The 18,117-nt window shown below is 44.5% G+C and overlaps 14 non-coding genes across 14 annotated transcripts; all 14 read left to right on the top strand.

The window, feature by feature from the left end:
• Positions 1-2,411: 2,411 nt before the first annotated feature.
• TRNAE-CUC (transfer RNA glutamic acid (anticodon CUC)) lies at positions 2,412-2,483 on the top strand. The gene has a single exon. It is a non-coding gene; the product is annotated as a tRNA-Glu (tRNA).
• A 1,314-nt stretch (positions 2,484-3,797) lies between these two features.
• On the top strand, positions 3,798-3,869 carry TRNAE-CUC (transfer RNA glutamic acid (anticodon CUC)). Its single transcript has one exon. It is a non-coding gene; the product is annotated as a tRNA-Glu (tRNA).
• Positions 3,870-5,191: 1,322 nt separating this feature from the next.
• Positions 5,192-5,263, top strand: TRNAE-CUC (transfer RNA glutamic acid (anticodon CUC)). Its single transcript has one exon. It is a non-coding gene; the product is annotated as a tRNA-Glu (tRNA).
• Positions 5,264-8,668: 3,405 nt separating this feature from the next.
• Positions 8,669-8,740, top strand: TRNAE-CUC (transfer RNA glutamic acid (anticodon CUC)). Its single transcript has one exon. It is a non-coding gene; the product is annotated as a tRNA-Glu (tRNA).
• Positions 8,741-9,441: 701 nt separating this feature from the next.
• TRNAE-CUC (transfer RNA glutamic acid (anticodon CUC)) lies at positions 9,442-9,513 on the top strand. Its single transcript has one exon. It is a non-coding gene; the product is annotated as a tRNA-Glu (tRNA).
• A 1,315-nt stretch (positions 9,514-10,828) lies between these two features.
• On the top strand, positions 10,829-10,900 carry TRNAE-CUC (transfer RNA glutamic acid (anticodon CUC)). The gene has a single exon. It is a non-coding gene; the product is annotated as a tRNA-Glu (tRNA).
• Positions 10,901-11,526: 626 nt separating this feature from the next.
• Positions 11,527-11,598, top strand: TRNAE-CUC (transfer RNA glutamic acid (anticodon CUC)). Its single transcript has one exon. It is a non-coding gene; the product is annotated as a tRNA-Glu (tRNA).
• Positions 11,599-12,921: 1,323 nt separating this feature from the next.
• Positions 12,922-12,993, top strand: TRNAE-CUC (transfer RNA glutamic acid (anticodon CUC)). Its single transcript has one exon. It is a non-coding gene; the product is annotated as a tRNA-Glu (tRNA).
• A 625-nt stretch (positions 12,994-13,618) lies between these two features.
• On the top strand, positions 13,619-13,690 carry TRNAE-CUC (transfer RNA glutamic acid (anticodon CUC)). The gene has a single exon. It is a non-coding gene; the product is annotated as a tRNA-Glu (tRNA).
• Positions 13,691-15,089: 1,399 nt separating this feature from the next.
• TRNAE-CUC (transfer RNA glutamic acid (anticodon CUC)) lies at positions 15,090-15,161 on the top strand. The gene has a single exon. It is a non-coding gene; the product is annotated as a tRNA-Glu (tRNA).
• A 625-nt stretch (positions 15,162-15,786) lies between these two features.
• On the top strand, positions 15,787-15,858 carry TRNAE-CUC (transfer RNA glutamic acid (anticodon CUC)). Its single transcript has one exon. It is a non-coding gene; the product is annotated as a tRNA-Glu (tRNA).
• A 625-nt stretch (positions 15,859-16,483) lies between these two features.
• Positions 16,484-16,555, top strand: TRNAE-CUC (transfer RNA glutamic acid (anticodon CUC)). Its single transcript has one exon. It is a non-coding gene; the product is annotated as a tRNA-Glu (tRNA).
• A 701-nt stretch (positions 16,556-17,256) lies between these two features.
• Positions 17,257-17,328, top strand: TRNAE-CUC (transfer RNA glutamic acid (anticodon CUC)). The gene has a single exon. It is a non-coding gene; the product is annotated as a tRNA-Glu (tRNA).
• A 619-nt stretch (positions 17,329-17,947) lies between these two features.
• Positions 17,948-18,019, top strand: TRNAE-CUC (transfer RNA glutamic acid (anticodon CUC)). Its single transcript has one exon. It is a non-coding gene; the product is annotated as a tRNA-Glu (tRNA).
• The last annotated feature ends 98 nt before the right edge of the window (positions 18,020-18,117 follow it).

The raw sequence follows: 18,117 nt of genomic DNA, 5'->3' as shown, positions 1-18,117 counted from the left end.
TTTGAAATCGGTTTCCTTTTTGCCTTTAACCCCTTAAGGACTGGACTTTTTTTGCGATGTTGTACATTTGCGACCAGGCATCTTTTTGACACTTTTGTGGTGTTTGTGTTTAGCTGTAATTTTCCGCTCTCTCATTTACTGTTCCCATACAAATTATATATTGTTTTTTTCAGGACAAAAGGGGCTTTCTTTACATACCATTATTTATATAATCTCATCTAATTTAATTTAAAAAAAATGAAAAAATATGATGAAAAATTGAAAAAAATACACGTTTTTTGAATTTTATGTGAAAAATCTTTTACTCATCTACAAAAGCGAATGAAAAAAACTGCTAAATAGATTCAAAATGTTGTCCTGAGTTCAAAAATACCCAGTGTTTACATGCTTTTTGCTTTTTTTTTGCATGTTATAGGGCTATAAGTACAAGTAGGATATTGCGGTTTCAAAACATACATTTTTAAAATGTATCAATAGTGACATTGTAACACTGTTATCTGTCATAAATTGCTAAATAACACCCCACATGTACATATTTTTTTAAAAGTAGACAACCCAGGGTATTCAATATGGGGTATGTCCAGACTTTTTTAGTAGCCACTTAGTCGCAAACACTGGCCAAAGTTAGCGTTCATATTTGTTTGTGTGTGAAAAAAGTAAAAAACTAAATTGAACGCTAATTTTGGCCAGTGTTTGTGACTAAGTGGTTACTAAAAACGGCTGGACTTACCCCATTTGCAATACCTTGGGTTGTCTTCTTTTGCAAATGGTATGCCATCATGGGGGTAATTCTCATTCCTGGGCTACCATATGCTCTCAAAGGCAACGTAACCAACCTGGCCATTTTCAATGTAAAAATATTTGACCTATATATTTGACCCTGTAACTTTCAAAAACGCTATAAAACCTGTACATGGGGGGTCCTGTTCTACTCAGGAGACTTTGCTGAACACAAATATTAGTGTTTCAAAACTGGAAAATGTATCACAACAATTATATCATCAGTAAAAGTGCTGTTTGTGTGTGAAAAATGCAAAAAAAGTCACTTTCACTGACAATATCATCGCTGTGATATGTTTTACTGTTTTGAATCACTAATATTTGTGTTCAGCGAAGTCTCCCGAGTAAAACAGTACCCCCCATGTACATGTTTTAGGGTGTCGTAGAACGTTACAGGGTAAAATACAGTGATAGCAAATTAAATTCTCTGGTCTTTCGGCCTGGGTTGGCAGGCAGGTCCCTTAAATTGCAATCAATAAAATAACTTAATTATGTCAAAATATTACCTAAATACGCACGTAGAATTTAAATATATATGCATATTTATATATTTGAAGTCTACGTGTATATTTATATAATTATTTATGTAATTTTGTATATCGACATATGAATAGTTCGCATTCTTTTTATTTATTTAAATATACATAGATATATATACAATTTCATTCTAAGTGTATTTTGATATAAATATATATATATTAATATCAAAATACAGTTAGAATAAAATTTCGTATAGATATATAATTTTTTTTCAATTTTTTATTATTATTTTTAATTTTTTTAATTTAATTTAAATTATTTATTATTCGTATTTTATAATAATATATATATACAATATATATAGTTATTATATATATTATATATATACGTGTGCAAATTAATTATAAGTGTATTTTTATATTAATATATGTACATATTAATATAAAAATACACTTAGCATGACATTATATATATGATATATAGACATATATTATATAGGTATAATATATGTCTATATATCATATATATACACATATATAATAATATATTTTTTTTTATTAACTATAACTTTAATTTTTTTTATGATTTTACAGCAGCAGGGAGACTGCCTGTCAGCACAGACAGTCCCCCTGCAGGCAGAGTCTAGGACACCTATTGTGACCATGTGGTCGCCCTGTTGGGCGATCACATGGCCCCAGGGGTCCTAAACCGCCATGGGGAGACTGTCTGGGCTGCAGGCAGTCTCCCCACACCGGGAGCACCGCCGATCGCCGCCGGGGGAACGACGGCGATCGGGTAAGTACATTTTAAATTTAGGACGGTTCAGGACCGTCGTCGGTCGGCAACGCAAAAATGCCGATGACGGTCCTGAACCGTCCTGCGTCCTCAAGGGGTTAAAATAAGCGATCTTGCTGCAGTCTAATTAGGGCGCATTGAGGAAATCTGTGTAAGAATGGACCTTGCTGACATTTTCAGTGCCTTAACCCCTTAAGGACACATGACATGTGTGACATGTCATGATGCCCATTTATTCCAGAAGTTTGGTCCTTAAGGGGTTAAAAGGCAAACGTTTGAATTGCACTGTCGCGTGGAAACCTTGAGCTTCTGGATACCACAAACTCGTTTTCTCACAGTTTCTAGCAGCTCACAGTTCCCTGGTGGTCTAGTGGTTAGGATTCGGCGCTCTCACCGCCGCGGCCCGGGTTCGATTCCCGGTCAGGGAAAATTAACCTTTTCCCGCAACAAGCAAAATGTGCCCTAAAAATACATAAATCCCCACAAATAGTTAAATCCCCTAATAGCCCTGATCTGGGTGACCACACATATCACACATATCAGTTCAGGGGTTCAAGAATTTCCTGGAAGTCATAATTTTGACCAAGCGTGCACATGGTCCTATGCCCAAAACAGTTCCATGAAATCAGTGCTAACAGTCGGTCACGTTTGGTAGGCTTTTACAGGTTTCCCTGCAGGGCCCATAATCTGTGGGTAGGAGGCTGGCAAGCAGGCTCCTCCAGGAGCTCGTGGCAAACTCACTTGGAGAGGGAGGAGAGCTATGATAAGCCCAGGAAATGGAGATAACGAGATGGTTAAATAATGGTTGATTGAAGCTGTCAGGTGTAGCTCGCACTTTAATTTGAAATCGGTTTCCTTTTTGCCTTTAAAATAAGCGATCTTGCTGCAGTCTAATTAGGGCGCATTGAGGAAATCTGTGTAAGAATGGACCTTGCTGACATTTTCAGTGCCTTAAAAGGCAAACGTTTGAATTGCACTTTCGCGTGGAAACCTTGAGCTTCTGGATACCACAAACTCGTTTTCTCACAGTTTCTAGGAGCTCACAGTTCCCTGTCGTCTAGTGGTTAGGATTCAGCGCTCTCACCGCCGCGGCCCGGGTTCGATTCCCGGTCAGGGAAAGTTAATCTTTTCCCGCAACAAGCAAAATGTTCCCTAAAAATACATAAAACCCCACAAATGTTACATCCCCTAATAGCCCTGATCTGGGTGACCAACATATCCAAAGATCACACATATCAGTTCAGGGGTTCAGGAATTTCCTGGAAGTCATAATTTTGACCAAGCATGCACATGATCCTATGCCCAAAACATTTCCATGAAATCAGTGCTAACAGTCGGTCACGTTTGGTAGGCTTTTACAGGTTTCCCTGCAGGGCCAATAATCTGTGGGTAGGAGGCTGGCAGCAGGCTCCTCCAGGAGCTCGTGGCAAACTCACTTGGAGAGGGAGGAGAGCTATGATACGCCCAGGAAATGGAGATAATGAGATGGTTAAATAATGGTTGATTGAAGCTGTCAGGTGTAGCTCGCACTTTAATTTGAAATCGGTTTCCTTTTTGCCTTTAAAATAAGCGATCTTGCTGCAGTCTAATTAGGGCGCATTGAGGAAATCTGTGTAAGAATGGACCTTGCTGACATTTTCAGTGCCTTAAAAGGCAAACGTTTGAATTGCACTGTCGCGTGGAAACCTTGAGCTTCTGGATACCACAAACTCGTTTTCTCACAGTTTCTAGCAGCTCACAGTTCCCTGGTGGTCTAGTGGTTAGGATTCGGCGCTCTCACCGCCGCGGCCCGGGTTCGATTCCCGGTCAGGGAAAATTAACCTTTTCCCGCAACAAGCAAAATGTGCCCTAAAAATACATAAAACCCCACAAATAGTTAAATCCCCTAATAGCCCTGATCTGGGTGACCAACATATCCAAAGATCACACATATCAGTTCAGGGGTTCAAGAATTTCTTGGAAGTCATAATTTTGACCAAGCGTGCACATGGTCCTATGCCCAAAACAGTTCCATGAAATCAGTGCTAACAGTCGGTCAAGTTTGGTAGGCTTTTACAGGTTTCCCTGCAGGGCCCATAATCTGTGGGTAGGAGGCTGGCAAGCAGGCTCCTCCAGGAGCTTGTGGCAAACTCACTTGGAGAGGGAGGAGAGCTATGATACGCCCAGGAAATGGAGATAATGAGATGGTTAAATAATGGTTGATTGAAGCTGTCAGGTGTAGCTCGCACTTTAATTTGAAATCGGTTTCCTTTTTGCCTTTAAAATAAGCGATCTTGCTGCAGTCTAATTAGGGCGCATTGAGGAAATCTGTGTAAGAATGGACCTTGCTGACATTTTCAGTGCCTTAAAAGGCAAACGTTTGAATTGCACTTTCGCGTGGAAACCTTGAGCTTCTGGATACCACAAACTCGTTTTCTCACAGTTTTTAGCAGCTCACAGTTCCCTGTCGTCTAGTGGTTAGGATTCAGCGCTCTCACCGCCGCGGCCCGGGTTCGATTCCCGGTCAGGGAAAGTTAATCTTTTCCCGCAACAAGCAAAATGTTCCCTAAAAATACATAAAACCCCACAAATGTTACATCCCCTAATAGCCCTGATCTGGGTGACCAACATATCCAAAGATCACACATATCAGTTCAGGGGTTCAGGAATTTCCTGGAAGTCATAATTTTGACCAAGCATGCACATGATCCTATGCCCAAAACATTTCCATGAAATCAGTGCTAACAGTCGGTCACGTTTGGTAGGCTTTTACAGGTTTCCCTGCAGGGCCCATAATCTGTGGGTAGGAGGCTGGCAAGCAGGCTCCTCCAGGAGCTTGTGGCAAACTCACTTGGAGAGGGAGGAGAGCTATGATACGCCCAGGAAATGGAGATAATGAGATGGTTAAATAATGGTTGATTGAAGCTGTCAGGTGTAGCTCGCACTTTAATTTGAAATCGGTTTCCTTTTTGCCTTTAAAATAAGCGATCTTGCTGCAGTCTAATTAGGGCGCATTGAGGAAATCTGTGTAAGAATGGACCTTGCTGACATTTTCAGTGCCTTAAAAGGCAAACGTTTGAATTGCACTGTCGCGTGGAAACCTTGAGCTTCTGGATACCACAAACTCGTTTTCTCACAGTTTCAAGCAGCTCACAGTTCCCTGGTAGTCTAGTGGTTAGGATTCGGCGCTCTCACCGCCGCGGCCCGGGTTCGATTCCCGGTCAGGGAAAGTTAATCTTTTCCCGCAACAAGCAAAATGTGCCCTAAAAATACATTAAACCCCACAAATGTTACATCCCCTAATTGCCCTCATCTGGGTGACCAACATATCCAAAGATCACACATATCAGTTCAGGGGTTCAGGAATTTCCTGGAAGTCATAATTTTGACCAAGCGTGCACATGGTCCTATGCCCAAAACAGTTCCATGAAATCAGTGCTAACAGTCGGTTAAGTTTGGTAGGCTTTTACAGGTTTCCCTGCAGGGCCCATAATCTGTGGGTAGGAGGCTGGCAAGCAGGCTCCTCCAGGAGCTCGTGGCAAACTCACTTGGAGAGGGAGGAGAGCTATGATACGCCCAGGAAATGGAGATAACGAGATGGTTAAATAATGGTTGATTGAAGCTGTCAGGTGTAGCTCACACTTTAATTTGAAATCGGTTTCCTTTTTGCCTTTAAAATAAGCGATCTTGCTGCAGTCTAATTAGGGCGCATTGAGGAAATCTGTGTAAGAATGGACCTTGCTGACATTTTCAGTGCCTTAAAAGGCAAACGTTTGAATTGCACTTTCGCGTGGAAACCTTGAGCTTCTGGATACCACAAACTCGTTTTCTCACAGTTTCTAGCAGCTCACAGTTCCCTGTCGTCTAGTGGTTAGGATTCAGCGCTCTCACCGCCCCGGCCCGGGTTCGATTCCCGGTCAGGGAAAGTTAATCTTTTCCCGCAACAAGTAAAATGTTCCCTAAAAATACATAAAACCCCACAAATGTTACATCCCCTAATAGCCCTGATCTGGGTGACCAACATATCCAAAGATCACACATATCAGTTCAGGGGTTCAGGAATTTCCTGGAAGTCATAATTTTGACCAAGCGTGCACATGGTCCTATGCCCAAAACAGTTCCATGAAATCAGTGCTAACAGTCGGTCACGTTTGGTAGGCTTTTACAGGTTTCCCTGCAGGGCCCATAATCTGTGGGTAGGAGGCTGGCAAGCAGGCTCCTCCAGGAGCTCGTGGCAAACTCACTTGGAGAGGGAGGAGAGCTATGATACGCCCAGGAAATGGAGATAACGAGATGGTTAAATAATGGTTGATTGAAGCTGTCAGGTGTAGCTCGCACTTTAATTTGAAATCGGTTTCCTTTTTGCCTTTAAAATAAGCGATCTTGCTGCAGTCCAATTAGGGCGCATTGAGGAAATCTGTGTAAGAATGGACCTTGCTGACATTTTCAGTGCCTTAAAAGGCAAACGTTTGAATTGCACTGTCACGTGGAATCCTTGAGCTTCTGGATACCACAAACTCGTTTTCTGACAGTTTCTAGCAGCTCTCAGTTCCCTGGTGGTCTAGTGGTTAGGATTCGGCGCTCTCACTGCCGCGGCCCGGGTTCGATTCCTGGTCAGGGAAAATTAACCTTTTCCCGCAACAAGCAAAATGTGCCCTAAAAATACATAAATCCCCACAAATAGTTAAATCCCCTAATAGCCCTGATCTGGGTGACCAACATATCCAAAGATCACACATATCAGTTCAGGTGTTCAGGAATTTCCTGGAAGTCATAATTTTGACCAAGCGTGCACATGGTCCTATGCCCAAAACAGTTCCATGAAATCAGTGCTAACAGTCGGTCAAGTTTGGTAGGCTTTTACAGGTTTCCCTGCAGGGCCCATAATCTGTGGGTAGGAGGCTGGCAAGCAGGCTCCTCCAGGAGCTTGTGGCAAACTCACTTGGAGAGGGAGGAGAGCTATGATACGCCCAGGAAATGGAGATAACGAGATGGTTAAATAATGGTTGATTGAAGCTGTCAGGTGTAGCTCGCACTTTAATTTGAAATCGGTTTCCTTTTTGCCTTTAAAATAAGCGATCTTGCTGCAGTCCAATTAGGGCGCATTGAGGAAATCTGTGTAAGAATGGACCTTGCTGACATTTTCAGTGCCTTAAAAGGCAAACGTTTGAATTGCACTGTCACGTGGAATCCTTGAGCTTCTGGATACCACAAACTCGTTTTCTGACAGTTTCTAGCAGCTCTCAGTTCCCTGGTGGTCTAGTGGTTACGATTCGGCGCTCTCACCGCCGCGGCCCGGGTTCGATTCCCGGTCAGGGAAAGTTAATCTTTTCCCCCAACAAGCAAAATGTGCCCTAAAAATACATTTAACCCCACAAATGTTACATCCTCTAATAGCCCTGATCTGGGTGACCAACATATCCAAAGATCACACATATCGGTTCAGGAATTTCCTGGAAGTCATAATTTTGACCAAGCGTGCACATAGTCCTATGCCCAAAACAGTTCCATGAAATCAGTGCTAACAGTCGGTCACGTTTGGTAGGCTTTTACAGGTTTCCCTGCAGGGCCCATAATCTGTGGGTAGGAGGCTGGCAAGCAGGCTCCTCCAGGAGCTTGTGGCAAACTCACTTGGAGAGGGAGGAGAGCTATGATACGCCCAGGAAATGGAGATAATGAGATGGTTAAATAATGGTTGATTGAAGCTGTCAGGTGTAGCTCGCACTTTAATTTGAAATCGGTTTCCTTTTTGCCTTTAAAATAAGCGATCTTGCTGCAGTCTAATTAGGGCGCATTGAGGAAATCTGTGTAAGAATGGACCTTGCTGACATTTTCAGTGCCTTAAAAGGCAAACGTTTGAATTGCACTGTCGCGTGGAAACCTTGAGCTTCTGGATACCACAAACTCGTTTTCTCACAGTTTCAAGCAGCTCACAGTTCCCTGGTAGTCTAGTGGTTACGATTCGGCGCTCTCACCGCCGCGGCCCGGGTTCGATTCCCGGTCAGGGAAAGTTAATCTTTTCCCGCAACAAGCAAAATGTGCCCTAAAAATACATTAAACCCCACAAATGTTACATCCCCTAATAGCCCTGATCTGGGTGACCAACATATCCAAAGATCACACATATCAGTTCAGGGGTTCAGGAATTTCCTGGAAGTCATAATATTGACCAAGCGTGCACATGGTCCTATGCCCAAAACAGTTCCATGAAATCAGTGCTAACAGTCGGTCACGTTTGGTAGGCTTTTACAGGTTTCCCTGCAGGGCCCATAATCTGTGGGTAGGAGGCTGGCAAGCAGGCTCCTCCAGGAGCTTGTGGCAAACTCACTTGGAGAGGGAGGAGAGCTATGATACGCCCAGGAAATGGAGATAATGAGATGGTTAAATAATGGTTGATTGAAGCTGTCAGGTGTAGCTCGCACTTTAATTTGAAATCGGTTTCCTTTTTGCCTTTAAAATAAGCGATCTTGCTGCAGTCTAATTAGGGCGCATTGAGGAAATCTGTGTAAGAATGGACCTTGCTGACATTTTCAGTGCCTTAAAAGGCAAACGTTTGAATTGCACTGTCGCGTGGAAACCTTGAGCTTCTGGATACCACAAACTCGTTTTCTCACAGTTTCAAGCAGCTCACAGTTCCCTGGTAGTCTAGTGGTTAGGATTCGGCGCTCTCACCGCCGCGGCCCGGGTTCGATTCCCGGTCAGGGAAAGTTAATCTTTTCCCGCAACAAGCAAAATGTGCCCTAAAAATACATTAAACCCCACAAATGTTACATCCCCTAATAGCCCTGATCTGGGTGACCAACATATCCAAAGATCACACATATCAGTTCAGGGGTTCAGGAATTTCCTGGAAGTCATAATTTTGACCAAGCGTGCACATGGTCCTATGCCCAAAACAGTTCCATGAAATCAGTGCTAACAGTCGGTTAAGTTTGGTAGGCTTTTACAGGTTTCCCTGCAGGGCCCATAATCTGTGGGTAGGAGGCTGGCAAGCAGGCTCCTCCAGGAGCTCGTGGCAAACTCACTTGGAGAGGGAGGAGAGCTATGATACGCCCAGGAAATGGAGATAACGAGATGGTTAAATAATGGTTGATTGAAGCTGTCAGGTGTAGCTCACACTTTAATTTGAAATCGGTTTCCTTTTTGCCTTTAAAATAAGCGATCTTGCTGCAGTCTAATTAGGGCGCATTGAGGAAATCTGTGTAAGAATGGACCTTGCTGACATTTTCAGTGCCTTAACCCCTTAAGGACACATGACATGTGTGACATGTCATGATGCCCATTTATTCCAGAAGTTTGGTCCTTAAGGGGTTAAAAGGCAAACGTTTGAATTGCACTGTCGCGTGGAAACCTTGAGCTTCTGGATACCACAAACTCGTTTTCTCACAGTTTCTAGCAGCTCACAGTTCCCTGGTGGTTTAGTGGTTAGGATTCGGCGCTCTCACCGCCGCGGCCCGGGTTCGATTCCCGGTCAGGGAAAATTAACCTTTTCCCGCAACAAGCAAAATGTGCCCTAAAAATACATAAATCCCCACAAATAGTTAAATCCCCTAATAGCCCTGATCTGGGTGACCACACATATCACACATATCAGTTCAGGGGTTCAAGAATTTCCTGGAAGTCATAATTTTGACCAAGCGTGCACATGGTCCTATGCCCAAAACAGTTCCATGAAATCAGTGCTAACAGTCGGTCACGTTTGGTAGGCTTTTACAGGTTTCCCTGCAGGGCCCATAATCTGTGGGTAGGAGGCTGGCAAGCAGGCTCCTCCAGGAGCTCGTGGCAAACTCACTTGGAGAGGGAGGAGAGCTATGATAAGCCCAGGAAATGGAGATAACGAGATGGTTAAATAATGGTTGATTGAAGCTGTCAGGTGTAGCTCGCACTTTAATTTGAAATCGGTTTCCTTTTTGCCTTTAAAATAAGCGATCTTGCTGCAGTCTAATTAGGGCGCATTGAGGAAATCTGTGTAAGAATGGACCTTGCTGACATTTTCAATGCCTTAAAAGGCAAACGTTTGAATTGCACTTTCACGTGGAAACCTTGAGCTTCTGGATACCACAAACTCGTTTTCTCACAGTTTCTAGCAGCTCACAGTTCCCTGTCGTCTAGTGGTTAGGATTCAGCGCTCTCACCGCCGCGGCCCGGGTTCGATTCCCGGTCAGGGAAAGTTAATCTTTTCCCGCAACAAGCAAAATGTGCCCTAAAAATACATTAAACCCCACAAATGTTACATCCCCTAATAGCACTGATCTGGGTGACCAACATATCCAAATATCACACATATCAGTTCAGGGGTTCAGGAATTTCCTGGAAGTCATAATTTTGACCAAGCATGCACATGATCCTATGCCCAAAACATTTCCATGAAATCAGTGCTAACAGTCGGTCACGTTTGGTAGGCTTTTACAGGTTTCCCTGCAGGGCCCATAATCTGTGGGTAGGAGGCTGGCAAGCAGGCTCCTCCAGGAGCTTGTGGCAAACTCACTTGGAGAGGGAGGAGAGCTATGATACGCCCAGGAAATGGAGATAATGAGATGGTTAAATAATGGTTGATTGAAGCTGTCAGGTGGTGCTCGCACTTTAATTTGAAATCGGTTTCCTTTTTGCCTTTAAAATAAGCGATCTTGCTGCAGTCTAATTAGGGCGCATTGAGGAAATCTGTGTAAGAATGGACCTTGCTGACATTTTCAGTGCCTTAAAAGGCAAACGTTTGAATTGCACTGTCGCGTGGAAACCTTGAGCTTCTGGATACCACAAACTCGTTTTCTCACAGTTTCGAGCAGCTCACAGTTCCCTGGTGGTCTAGTGGTTAGGATTCGGCGCTCTCACCGCCGCGGCCCGGGTTCGATTCCCGGTCAGGGAAAATTAACCTTTTCCCGCAACAAGCAAAATGTGCCCTAAAAATACATAAATCCCCACAAATAGTTAAATCCCCTAATAGCCCTGATCTGGGTGACCAACATATCCAAAGATCACACATATCAGTTCAGGGGTTCAAGAATTTCCTGGAAGTCATAATTTTGACCAAGCGTGCACATGATCCTATGCCCAAAACATTTCCATGAAATCAGTGCTAACAGTCGGTCACGTTTGGTAGGCTTTTACAGGTTTCCCTGCAGGGCCCATAATCTGTGGGTAGGAGGCTGGCAAGCAGGCTCCTCCAGGAGCTTGTGGCAAACTCACTTGGAGAGGGAGGAGAGCTATGATACGCCCAGGAAATGGAGATAACGAGATGGTTAAATAATGGTTGATTGAAGCTGTCAGGTGTAGCTCGCACTTTAATTTGAAATCGGTTTCCTTTTTGCCTTTAAAATAAGCGATCTTGCTGCAGTCTAATTAGGGCGCATTGAGGAAATCTGTGTAAGAATGGACCTTGCTGACATTTTCAGTGCCTTAAAAGGCAAACGTTTGAATTGCACTGTCGCGTGGAAACCTTGAGCTTCTGGATACCACAAACTCGTTTTCTCACAGTTTCTAGCAGCTCACAGTTCCCTGGTAGTCTAGTGGTTAGGATTCGGCGCTCTCACCGCCGCGGCCCGGGTTCGATTCCCGGTCAGGGAAAGTTAATCTTTTCCCGCAACAAGCAAAATGTGCCCTAAAAATACATTAAACCCCACAAATGTTACATCCCCTAATAGCCCTGATCTGGGTGACCAACATATCCAAAGATCAAACATATCAGTTCAGGGGTTCAGGAATTTCCTAGAAGTCATAATTTTGACAAAGCGTGCACATGGTCCTATGCCCAAAACAGTTCCATGAAATCAGTGCTAACAGTCGGTCACGTTTGGTAGGCTTTTACAGGTTTCCCTGCAGGGCGCATAATCTGTGGGTAGGAGGCTGGCAAGCAGGCTCCTCCAGGAGCTCGTGGCAAACTCACTTGGAGAGGGAGGAGAGCTATGATACGCCCAGGAAATGGAGATAACGAGATGGTTAAATAATGGTTGATTGAAGCTGTCAGGTGGTGCTCGCACTTTAATTTGAAATCGGTTTCCTTTTTGCCTTTAAAATAAGCGATCTTGCTGCAGTCTAATTAGGGCGCATTGAGGAAATCTGTGTAAGAATGGACCTTGCTGACATTTTCAGTGCCTTAAAAGGCAAACGTTTGAATTGCACTGTCGCGTGGAAACCTTGAGCTTCTGGATACCACAAACTCGTTTTCTCACAGTTTCTAGCAGCTCACAGTTCCCTGGTGGTCTAGTGGTTAGGATTCGGCGCTCTCACCGCCGCGGCCCGGCTTCGATTCCCGGTCAGGGAAAATTAACCTTTTCCCGCAACAAGCAAAATGTGCCCTAAAAATACATAAATCCCCACAAATAGTTAAATCCCCTAATAGCCCTGATCTGGGTGACCAACATATCCAAAGATCACACATATCAGTTCAGGGGTTCAAGAATTTCCTGGAAGTCATAATTTTGACCAAGCGTGCACATGGTCCTATGCCCAAAACAGTTCCATGAAATCAGTGCTAACAGTCGGTCAAGTTTGGTAGGCTTTTACAGGTTTCCCTGCAGGGCCCATAATCTGTGGGTAGGAGGCTGGGAAGCAGGCTCCTCCAGGAGCTTGTGGCAAACTCACTTGGAGAGGGAGGAGAGCTATGATACGCCCAGGAAATGGAGATAATGAGATGGTTAAATAATGGTTGATTGAAGCTGTCAGGTGTAGCTCGCACTTTAATTTGAAATCGGTTTCCTTTTTGCCTTTAAAATAAGCGATCTTGCTGCAGTCTAATTAGGGCGCATTGAGGAAATCTGTGTAAGAATGGACCTTGCTGACATTTTCAGTGCCTTAAAAGGCAAACGTTTGAATTGCACTGTCGCGTGGAAACCTTGAGCTTCTGGATACCACAAACTCGTTTTCTCACAGTTTCTAGCAGCTCACAGTTCCCTGGTAGTCTAGTGGTTAGGATTCGGCGCTCTCACCGCCGCGGCCCGGGTTCGATTCCCGGTCAGGGAAAGTTAATCTTTTCCCGCAACAAGCAAAATGTGCCCTAAAAATACATTAAACCCCACAAATGTTACATCCCCTAATAGCCCTGATCTGGGTGACCAACATATCCAAAGATCAAACATATCAGTTCAGGGGTTCAGGAATTTCCTAGAAGTCATAATTTTGACAAAGCGTGCACATGGTCCTATGCCCAAAACAGTTCCATGAAATCAGTGCTAACAGTCGGTCACGTTTGGTAGGCTTTTACAGGTTTCCCTGCAGGGCGCATAATCTGTGGGTAGGAGGCTGGCAAGCAGGCTCCTCCAGGAGCTCGTGGCAAACTCACTTGGAGAGGGAGGAGAGCTATGATACGCCCAGGAAATGGAGATAACGAGATGGTTAAATAATGGTTGATTGAAGCTGTCAGGTGTAGCTCGCACTTTAATTTGAAATCGGTTTCCTTTTTGCCTTTAAAATAAGCGATCTTGCTGCAGTCTAATTAGGGCGCATTGAGGAAATCTGTGTAAGAATGGACCTTGCTGACATTTTCAGTGCCTTAAAAGGCAAACGTTTGAATTGCACTGTCGCGTGGAAACCTTGAGCTTCTGGATACCACAAACTCGTTTTCTCACAGTTTCTAGCAGCTCACAGTTCCCTGGTAGTCTAGTGGTTAGGATTCGGCGCTCTCACCGCCGCGGCCCGGGTTCGATTCCCGGTCAGGGAAAGTTAATCTTTTCCCGCAACAAGCAAAATGTGCCCTAAAAATACATTAAACCCCACAAATGTTACATCCCCTAATAGCCCTGATCTGGGTGACCAACATATCCAAAGATCAAACATATCAGTTCAGGGGTTCAGGAATTTCCTAGAAGTCATAATTTTGACAAAGCGTGCACATGGTCCTATGCCCAAAACAGTTCCATGAAATCAGTGCTAACAGTCGGTCACGTTTGGTAGGCTTTTACAGGTTTCCCTGCAGGGCCCATAATCTGTGGGTAGGAGGCTGGCAAGCAGGCTCCTCCAGGAGCTCGTGGCAAACTCACTTGGAGAGGGAGGAGAGCTATGATACGCCCAGGAAATGGAGATAACGAGATGGTTAAATAATGGTTGATTGAAGCTGTCAGGTGTAGCTCGCACTTTAATTTGAAATCGGTTTCCTTTTTGCCTTTAAAATAAGCGATCTTGCTGCAGTCTAATTAGGGCGCATTGAGGAAATCTGTGTAAGAATGGACCTTGCTGACATTTTCAGTGCCTTAACCCCTTAAGGACACATGACATGTGTGACATGTCATGATGCCCATTTATTCCAGAAGTTTGGTCCTTAAGGGGTTAAAAGGCAAACGTTTGAATTGCACTGTCGCGTGGAAACCTTGAGCTTTTGGATACCACAAACTCGTTTTCTCACAGTTTCTAGCAGCTCACAGTTCCCTGGTGGTCTAGTGGTTAGGATTCGGCGCTCTCACCGCCGCGGCCCGGCTTCGATTCCCGGTCAGGGAAAATTAACCTTTTCCCGCAACAAGCAAAATGTGCCCTAAAAATACATAAATCCCCACAAATAGTTAAATCCCCTAATAGCCCTGATCTGGGTGACCAACATATCCAAAGATCACACATATCAGTTCAGGGGTTCAAGAATTTCCTGGAAGTCATAATTTTGACCAAGCGTGCACATGGTCCTATGCCCAAAACAGTTCCATGAAATCAGTGCTAACAGTCGGTCAAGTTTGGTAGGCTTTTACAGGTTTCCCTGCATGGCCCATAATCTGTGGGTAGGAGGCTGGGAAGCAGGCTCCTCCAGGAGCTTGTGGCAAACTCACTTGGAGAGGGAGGAGAGCTATGATACGCCCAGGAAATGGAGATAATGAGATGGTTAAATAATGGTTGATTGAAGCTGTCAGGTGTAGCTCGCACTTTAATTTGAAATCGGTTTCCTTTTTGCCTTTAAAATAAGCGATCTTGCTGCAGTCTAATTAGGGCGCATTGAGGAAATCTGTGTAAGAATGGACCTTGCTGACATTTTCAGTGCCTTAAAAGGCAAACGTTTGAATTGCACTGTCGCGTGGAAACCTTGAGCTTCTGGATACCACAAACTCGTTTTCTCACAGTTTCTAGCAGCTCACAGTTCCCTGGTAGTCTAGTGGTTAGGATTCGGCGCTCTCACCGCCGCGGCCCGGGTTCGATTCCCGGTCAGGGAAAGTTAATCTTTTCCCGCAACAAGCAAAATGTGCCCTAAAAATACATTAAACCCCACAAATGTTACATCCCCTAATAGCCCTGATCTGGGTGACCAACATATCCAAAGATCAAACATATCAGTTCAGGGGTTCAGGAATTTCCTAGAAGTCATAATTTTGACAAAGCGTGCACATGGTCCTATGCCCAAAACAGTTCCATGAAATCAGTGCTAACAGTCGGTCACGTTTGGTAGGCTTTTACAGGTTTCCCTGCAGGGCGCATAATCTGTGGGTAGGAGGCTGGCAAGCAGGCTCCTCCAGGAGCTCGTGGCAAACTCACTTGGAGAGGGAGGAGAGCTATGATACGCCCAGGAAATGGAGATAACGAGATGGTTAAATAATGGTTGATTGAAGCTGTCAGGTGTAGCTCGCACTTTAATTTGAAATCGGTTTCCTTTTTGCCTTTAAAATAAGCGATCTTGCTGCAGTCTAATTAGGGCGCATTGAGGAAATCTGTGTAAGAATGGACCTTGCTGACATTTTCAGTGCCTTAAAAGGCAAACGTTTGAATTGCACTGTCGCGTGGAAACCTTGAGCTTCTGGATACCACAAACTCGTTTTCTCACAGTTTCTAGCAGCTCACAGTTCCCTGGTAGTCTAGTGGTTAGGATTCGGCGCTCTCACCGCCGCGGCCCGGGTTCGATTCCCGGTCAGGGAAAGCTAATCTTTTCCCGCAACAAGCAAAATGTGCCCTAAAAATACATTAAACCCCACAAATGTTACATCCCCTAATAGCCCTGATCTGGGTGACCAACATATCCAAAGATCAAACATATCAGTTCAGGGGTTCAGGAATTTCCTAGAAGTCATAATTTTGACAAAGCGTGCACATGGTCCTATGCCCAAAACAGTTCCATGAAATCAGTGCTAACAGTCGGTCACGTTTGGTAGGCTTTTACAGGTTTCCCTGCAGGGCCCATAATCTGTGGGTAGGAGGCTGGCAAGCAGGCTCCTCCAGGAGCTCGTGGCAAACTCACTTGGAGAGGGAGGAGAGCTATGATACGCCCAGGAAATGGAGATAACGAGATGGTTAAATAATGGTTGATTGAAGCTGTCAGGTGTAGCTCGCACTTTAATTTGAAATCGGTTTCCTTTTTGCCTTTAAAATAAGCGATCTTGCTGCAGTCTAATTAGGGCGCATTGAGGAAATCTGTGTAAGAATGGACCTTGCTGACATTTTCAGTGCCTTAAAAGGCAAACGTTTGAATTGCACTGTCGCGTGGAAACCTTGAGCTTCTGGATACCACAAACTCGTTTTCTCACAGTTTCTAGCAGCTCACAGTTCCCTGGTAGTCTAGTGGTTAGGATTCGGCGCTCTCACCGCCGCGGCCCGGGTTCGATTCCCGGTCAGGGAAAGTTAATCTTTTCCCGCAACAAGCAAAATGTGCCCTAAAAATACATTAAACCCCACAAATGTTACATCCCCTAATAGCCCTGATCTGGGTGACCAACATATCCAAAGATCAAACATATCAGTTCAGGGGTTCAGGAATTTCCTAGAAGTCATAATTTTGACCAAGCGTGCACATGGTCCTATGCCCAAAACAGTTCCATGAAATCAGTGCTAACAGTCGGTTAAGTTTGGTAGGCTTTTACAGGTTTCCCTGCAGGGCCCATAATCTGTGGGTAGGAGGCTGGCAAGCAGGCTCCTCCAGGAGCTCGTGGCAAACTCACTTGGAGAGGGAGGAGAGCTATGATACGCCCAGGAAATGGAGATAACGAGATGGTTAAATAATGGTTGATTGAAGCTGTCAGGTGTAGCTCGCACTTTAATTTGAAATCGGTTTCCTTTTTGCCTTTAAAATAAGCGATCTTGCTGCAGTCTAATTAGGGCGCATTGAGGAAATCTGTGTAAGAATGGACCTTGCTGACATTTTCAGTGCCTTAACCCCTTAAGGACACATGACATGTGTGACATGTCATGATGCCCATTTATTCCAGAAGTTTGGTCCTTAAGGGGTTAAAAGGCAAACGTTTGAATTGCACTGTCGCGTGGAAACCTTGAGCTTTTGGATACCACAAACTCGTTTTCTCACAGTTTCTAGCAGCTCACAGTTCCCTGGTGGTCTAGTGGTTAGGATTCGGCGCTCTCACCGCCGCGGCCCGGGTTCGATTCCCGGTCAGGGAAAATTAACCTTTTCCCGCAACAAGCAAAATGTGCCCTAAAAATACATAAATCCCCACAAATAGTTAAATCCACTAATAGCCCTGATCTGGGTGACCACACATATCACACATATCAGTTCAGGGGTTCAAGAATTTCCTGGAAGTCATAATTTTGACCAAGCGTGCACATGGTCCTATGCCCAAAACAGTTCCATGAAATCAGTGCTAACAGTCGGTCACGTTTGGTAGGCTTTTACAGGTTTCCCTGCAGGGCCCATAATCTGTGGGTAGGAGGCTGGCAAGCAGGCTCCTCCAGGAGCTTGTGGCAAACTCACTTGGAGAGGGAGGAGAGCTATGATACGCCCAGGAAATGGAGATAATGAGATGGTTAAATAATGGTTGATTGAAGCTGTCAGGTGTAGCTCGCACTTTAATTTGAAATCGGTTTCCTTTTTGCCTTTAAAATAAGCGATCTTGCTGCAGTCTAATTAGGGCGCATTGAGGAAATCTGTGTAAGAATGGACCTTGCTGACATTTTCAGTGCCTTAAAAGGCAAACGTTTGAATTGCACTGTCGCGTGGAAACCTTGAGCTTCTGGATACCACAAACTCGTTTTCTCACAGTTTCAAGCAGCTCACAGTTCCCTGGTAGTCTAGTGGTTAGGATTCGGCGCTCTCACCGCCGCGGCCCGGGTTCGATTCCCGGTCAGGGAAAGTTAATCTTTTCCCGCAACAAGCAAAATGTGCCCTAAAAATACATTAAACCCCACAAATGTTACATCCCCTAATAGCCCTGATCTGGGTGACCAACA

Source organism: Pelobates fuscus, chromosome 3 (genome assembly GCF_036172605.1).
Source record: "Pelobates fuscus isolate aPelFus1 chromosome 3, aPelFus1.pri, whole genome shotgun sequence".
Classification (NCBI taxonomy): domain Eukaryota; kingdom Metazoa; phylum Chordata; class Amphibia; order Anura; family Pelobatidae; genus Pelobates; species Pelobates fuscus.
The sequence above is the reverse complement of the archived record's forward strand: the minus strand, read 5'-3'. Positions and strand labels throughout refer to the sequence as shown.